This window comes from Peromyscus maniculatus, chromosome 10 (genome assembly GCF_049852395.1).
Source record: "Peromyscus maniculatus bairdii isolate BWxNUB_F1_BW_parent chromosome 10, HU_Pman_BW_mat_3.1, whole genome shotgun sequence".
Taxonomy (NCBI): Eukaryota; Metazoa; Chordata; class Mammalia; order Rodentia; family Cricetidae; genus Peromyscus; species Peromyscus maniculatus.
This window is the reverse complement of record NC_134861.1, coordinates 24,879,971-24,886,770: the sequence shown is the minus strand read 5'-3', so window position 1 is coordinate 24,886,770 and position 6,800 is coordinate 24,879,971.

Genomic DNA, 6,800 nt, shown 5'->3' with positions numbered 1-6,800 from the left:
CGGGCACATTTGAAGGCCTTGGAGCTTGGCTAAAGGAAGATCTTACTTGGGGCCGGCCTGCTTCTGGTCTCAGCCTGCATTCTTTGCATCCCAGGTCAATATTGGTTCAGCCCAGAGGTCTCTTGATCAGGTTTGTTTCCTGCAAATTAAAGAATTAAAAGGCAGCAGTGGTGGAATCTCAAACCCTGAAAAGGGGAACAGACAGAATCAGCAATGGAAGAGAGGCATTTATCAGGGATGAGGAAAACACACATGCAGAGACGAGGGGAAGCCAACAATTCAGTCTCTTCTCACACTTTCCTGAAGACCTTTCCGTCTCCTAATATAGGGCCAGTCAGTTTGAAGAGCAATAGGATGGTTGATCGGCCCACAGTTATTGTATAACATGTTGTGATGGTTTGAAAGAAAATGGCCCCCAGAGGGAGTGGCACTATTAGGAGGTGTGGCTTTGTTAGGGTAGGTGTGGTCTTGTTGGAGGAAGTGTGTCACTGTGGGGGCGGGCTTTGAGGTCTTCTGTGCTCAAGTTATACCCAGTGTCACAGACTCCTGCTGCCTTCAAATCAAGTTGTAGAACTCTCAGCTCCTTCTCCAGCACCAAGTCTGCCTGCACACCTCCATGTCCCACCATGATGATAATGGACTGAACCTCTGAAACTGTAAGCCACCCCAGTTAAATGTTTTTCTTTATAAGAGTTGCAATGGTCATGGTGTCTCATCACAGCAATAGAAACCCTAACTAAGGCACATATCCGATCCAGGCTCAGAAGGGACATACCGGCAGGAGAAAGAAACCCCACAGGGCCTTTGTTTTAAGCTAGCTGCCAGGCTTTTTGCCTCATGTCAGGAGGATGAGGAAGGAGCTGGCCGTCTTGGAAGTTTGGTACCTTCTTTACTCGGCATGGCCCTTTTTCCTGTCTGTCTGCCCTTCTTTGTCAGGTATTCTGTCATGGTTTGGAACTAACTTTTGAAGACACGGGGATAAGGAAACAGGTGCCTACAGTGTTGTTATGTTTCCTGTCAGAACAAAATACTTGACAGAAGAGAGCCTGGGAAGATTGCCTAGGCTCGCAGGTTCACAGTGGGAAAGGCATGTCCATGATCATGGCAGCAGCAGATGCTCCTGTCTGCAGCTGGACTCCCAGCTATTCAGACCAAGAACGGGAAAGTTCAGGCCAGAACAGGGTTGAGCTGTGATACTCTTGGCCATGTCTTTCTGGTCTTGCATCTGCCAGTGAGGCCACATATCCAAAATGGCACCACTAGCCAGAGACAAACTGTTTAAAATATGTGAGCCTGTGGAGGACATGAGATATTCAAACAATAACATCCTGTGTTCTGCAGGACTGGCTGAGTCCAACACCAGCCATCTTGAGGAGTTCATCTGTGTCTGCTTGCAAATGGTCATTCCATCTGTGCTTATCAACTGCCAGCATCCCCTCACAGAGGGGTGTAGGGGGAAGTTTCTTGGTCCTGGCTTACCCCACAGTCCGGACAAATCTCTCCCATCTGAGCTGTCACAGCCACTTATAAAATAATCACTCAGAGGCTTATATTAATTACAAACTGTATGGCCTATGGCTCAGGATGCTTGCTAGCTAGCTCTTATGCTACATGCCATAGAAATATGAAGCAGGAATTCAGCTGATTATAGAAAAAGCTAATACCTCAATATAAGCCAAGCCTCAATATAAAGAACTTATAACAGTATATTTTATCTGAGTTACCTCTTAAACATCCAAAGACAAACAGCAGACAGAATAAACATTCCAGATCACCTGCTAATCTGAAATTAAGGTAAATATCTATACGGAGACACCACCTAGGCCAGGCAGATGTTAGGTACATAGCTTTGTATCTTGTGCAAATTAAGCTCAGGCCCTCCTTTCTTCCTCTGGCCAACAATTAGCTCAGAATAAAGGGGCTTTTTCCTTACCAGGTGCATTCAAGCTATGACACAGGTTTCTGAGTTACTGGGCAGACTCACTCCACCCGACCAGAAAGTGGAGGGCATTGCTTTGCTGATGGTGTGTGTGTTGACACGGGTCACAGGAAGAAGAGAGAAAGGAACGAAGATGATGGAGATGAGAACGAGATGGAAAGAACTTAGAACTGTGAGAGGACAGGCGGAGAAGGGCAGAGAGGAGCTAAGTATGAGAACAGAATTGAAGCTGTGTAGATAGAATTTTGTCTTAGAAGAATAAGGTGACTGGACTAAAGAGTTCATGTAAGTAGATTCATTTGATGTCCCTCAGATTAGTATCCCTGCTGCTTATAGAGTCTTCCCCAGGACTCTGGGAGAAATCTCCTCAGGGCAGGCACCTGAGGGGGTTTTGATACTCTTATATCTTAACTCAACCCATTCCTACTAATCTGTGTATTGCCATGTTGCTGTGGCAATACTGGTCTGCTGGCATCTTGCTTCTTGGGTGGCTGGATGGTGTCTACCTCGACTCTGCCCTTCTTTCTCCCTGTATTCAGTTTGGCCTTCCCATCTAGCTATATTCTGCTCTGCCATAGGCCAAAGCAACTTTATTCATCAACCAATAAAAGCAACCCATGTTCACAGTGTACAGAGGGACATCCCACATCAGAGGGGCAGGGAGGGTCACAGCACACTTACCTGAGTATCCAGGCATCCCATGTTACCTGCTGTGTGCAGTTCTGCCCTGACTGAATGTGGCCTTGGGGAAAAGAGGACTAAGGGAATGTGTGGAAAAGGGATATGAGGCTGGCTTCTCCGTGTTGGAATCCTAGTTAGCTAATAAATTGGATGAATGAAAAGGGTAAACAGAGGTGGTGGCCTGCCTTTTTTCTGTTGCTAGGGGACCAAAATAGGGAGAGGGCCTGTAAGACTCAAAAGTTAACCTATAAGTCCCACCTGCCCAAGGACCAGGTAACTTCCTGGGATGTTGGGAGTTGTAGTTTTTGGAAAATAATAGCCAAGCTACATGGGAAAATGCAGTGGCCATATGGGTTTGTCTTTAAAAGTCTCTACAATACATATCTCAGGGCCACTCAGCTTGGAATTCCAGCACATGGTTCTGGCCAAAGTCCATTCTGGTCAGTATTCAATTAAAGCTTGTTTCAAATTTGGCTCAAAATTGTGGAACTGGTTTTTCTCTTGCAAATTTCAGGATTAACATTTGGAGGCCCCAGTGAGATAAGAAAGGCCATTCCACCCCAAAATTCTGGAGCTAGACTCTTCACTCCAGCTCTGCCTGCCCCGCCCCCACAGTGAACAGCCATTCTTGAAAAGAGAGATAGCACACATTTTTTAGTGAAGCTTCTCTTTGGTAAATCATGGAAACCTTTTAAAGCTAACTTCCTATGACACTTTCTGCCTGGTTTCTGGATTCTGGTGATGGGGTGCCCTTACTGGGGTTGGGGAGGATCTGATGAGGTCTGTGCACCCTGCTCAGGGCAAAAGGAGATGTCCCATGGCCCACTGGTTATTTCTGGTTAGTTGGGAGATCAGCCAGAGATACCTGCCTTGGAACTCTGAGGACACTCTAGTGACACTCGGGAGCTATGTTAAGAAAAAAACCACCAAAAAACCAAAACCCCAAAACCTCACAGAGACCCGGTGCCTTGGCACCTGTCATCAGCAGGTGTCAACTGTGTCAACACCTGCACAACAAAGCCATAACAAACCCAGGACACTGAAGACCATACGGAGAGGCTCAGTGTAGGGACATCAGGTGGTCCAGGGGTCGTGCAAGGAGATACCTAAAACAGCCCCCTGTCAAATTCTCCTGGTCAGACTGGCGAAACCTCTGTGTGATACCAACTGCTACCGTCGCTGTCTCTTTTTTCATTTTACTTTTATTTTGTCATTTTTATTTTTGCTCTGTGTCTTGTCTTGTATCTGGTCTGTCTTTGTGAGTTGTGACTTGGGGTGACTGAGGGAGATGAACCGAAAGACAAGACTGAGAAGCTGGCACCACTTTTGGAGAGGTCCCTCCTGAAACAGGGCAGATTTGGGGGCGTGGGATTCGATGGTACCATGTGTCGGGTGCAGAATGCAATGCTTGGGCTGTTGGGCAGCTTTGAAGGAAAGCCCCCAGCAGCACCAATGTGCATGTGTGCCTGGGGTTGCAGCTGCAGCACCAATGTGCATGTGTGCCTGGGGCTGCAGCTGCAGCACCAATGTGCATGTGTGCCTGGGGCTGCAGCTGCAGCACCAATGTGCATGTGTGCCTGGGGCTGCAGCATCACTTCCTGTAACCCCTTCTATGGCAGCTACCGGGGCAGCTCTCCCTTGACATCACAGCATTGGAGGAGCTAAGGAAAGTTTTGTCTGTCTCTTTTGTAATGTATGAATGCATGGTGGCCACTGCATGTTTGTTTCTGGTCTTGAGTGTGTAAGCTTGATGTGCTGTTTGTGTGAAGGCAATACAGACCCCATCTTAGGGTAGGGCCACCATCCTAGACCACCTGCTGTACTCAGTTCCAAGAAGGACCTAAGGAGTGTGCCATGACAAGTCGAACAGTATGCTCCTGCAGACATCCTCTCTGTGGTTTATGGCCCTTGAAGATATCTAGATAATCCTGCTGAGCAGCCAGATAATCCTGTTCAGTGAGTTGTGGTTCCCTACCAAAAGTCTAACCCAATGGTTTCAAATGTGGTTTTGCACCAAAAGTCTAGACCAATAGTTTCAAAATATCACCTTGCCCCATATCCCTTCTACCCAATTCCAAGCATGTAATTCCCGGCTTGTGGTTTTTCCCTATAAAAACTTTCTACACCTGGGCTCGTGGCTGCTGCCACATTTCCTTCCATCTGCCGTGCGGTGGCCCAGGTTGAACCTGAATAAAAGGACCCTTATGTGCTTGCATCGGAAACCGGCTCCTTGGTGGTCTCTGGGGGTTTTGAGAACCGGGTACAACAGTTTCTCCTGCCACCAGCCACCCAGGCTCAGGGGTTATCTCTGGGCTTTCTGGCCACTGGACGTAATGTAATAGGGATTCAAATGTCATTTGGGTATGGATAATATTAAAGTTGTTTTATGTTATTCTACTGTATTAAAAAGCTAGCTCTGAAATTGGGTTATGACTCACCCTTTTTAAGACCCAGGCATACTTTTAAAGTCTCTATGTCTGAAGTAAAAAACTGACAGGGAGAAAAAAAAAGCAGAACAGCTAAAGGAAGTTTATTGGGTATGGTTAAAACTCCGTGCTATCTATAACAAAAAGTTAATTTAAAACTCATAACATGGGGTTGACAGCTAAAAGTCTCTGCATAGGCCATCTTAAAGGAACCATGTGGCATGATTCTACTTTGGGATACAAGCAACACAGGACTTCCTACCAACTTTAGGCAGCCACCTGTCTGGCAGCCACCTTTGCTGGGGTTGGAGAGGGTGGATGTCATGTGACTTCACCACCGTCTTTGGGCAGCCATGTGTCTGGCAGACATCTTTGCTAGGGTTGGAGAAGATGGATGTTATGTGGCTTCACTGCCATCATGGTTAAGGGCACCCATGTGGTATAGGACAGTCAAAGGAGACAATAGGGTCTCCAAAGACACTTTTAAATTGGAATGGACTTCTGTAGGATAAGTCCTGTCCTGTGTTGAAAGGAAAATTGGTAAAGGATGGGATTCAAATACAATGCTCGTTTAATGAGGTATTAAAGCTGCACCTTCATGCATTCATATACAAGGATGTACCTTGCTGGCAGCCAAACTTTATACTGTAAGAGTCACCCAGATGGTATTGGTTTTAGAGCCATTGAATTGTTTGCACTGTTGGAACTTGGTTTTGCCTTCTGCAAATTATGGTTGTGACCTGTGTCTTCACTCTTAAAATAAAAAGTTACTTTATTTTGATATTGCAGGGACACACAGTTAAAAGATTTTAAGTGTCTTTAAAAGGAAATTTTGGAGTTTTACAGAAAAATTAAATTAAAAAAAGGATTTTTTTTAAGAAACAGCTTTTAAAATGTTTAAGTTTATAAGGCTATGGGGCATTTTACATTTATAAAATATTTTATTATAATGTCTTTATCAATATGTGATCCTGACAAATAGGTAAATAAAAGGCTAAAAATTAGGGCCACAGCTATGAGCAGCAGACATTAAACACCAGAGACACAGGTATTCCTATATTATGATGAAGCAAAACAGTGACCTGAAAGTCCTTACCTAAAGTCTATTCAGGCTAACAAAGACTGATTTAAGAATGGATGTATAACCTCCTTGTTTTTGCTAACATTGTTAAGCTATAGCTATTTTGGTAAACTTAGTCATAAAAACTGTTATATTCTATAATGATACACTATGGACCAGGAAAATAAAGTTGCCAATCTCTATGGACTGCATTCATGAGAAGAGCTTTCAAAACAGTTAAAGATGATTAATCTTTAATATGTTCAGAACTATACTTGTAGTCATGCTAAGTACTAATGTAGCTAAGTACAGGAAAAAGATTTGTTTAGCCTCCTGTATATGTTTTTAGGGTATAGCCTAAACAAGTAACTAAAAAGAAGCAGGGATTGTTTATCTCAGATATACTAAATAGATAATGTTCCTCTGAGATTTGCTGAATATGGCATTCAAGATGTTTAAGCTTTCTATGACCGAGAGGCCCCAGCTCCTAGTAGTAGTGATCCCCCAGGGTCTCCAAGAAGATAATGAGGCATAACAATGACTCCACCTGGGTAAAAATGCCGCACCTGCTGCCAGGACCCAGCCCAAATTGTGGACAAGCAGGACACTGGAGAGCTGATTGTCCTACTTTGCCTAGACAGAGTAAGGTCAGTCCCCCATGTTCCTCCACAGGAAAGCCTCTCGTCTTCTGGGC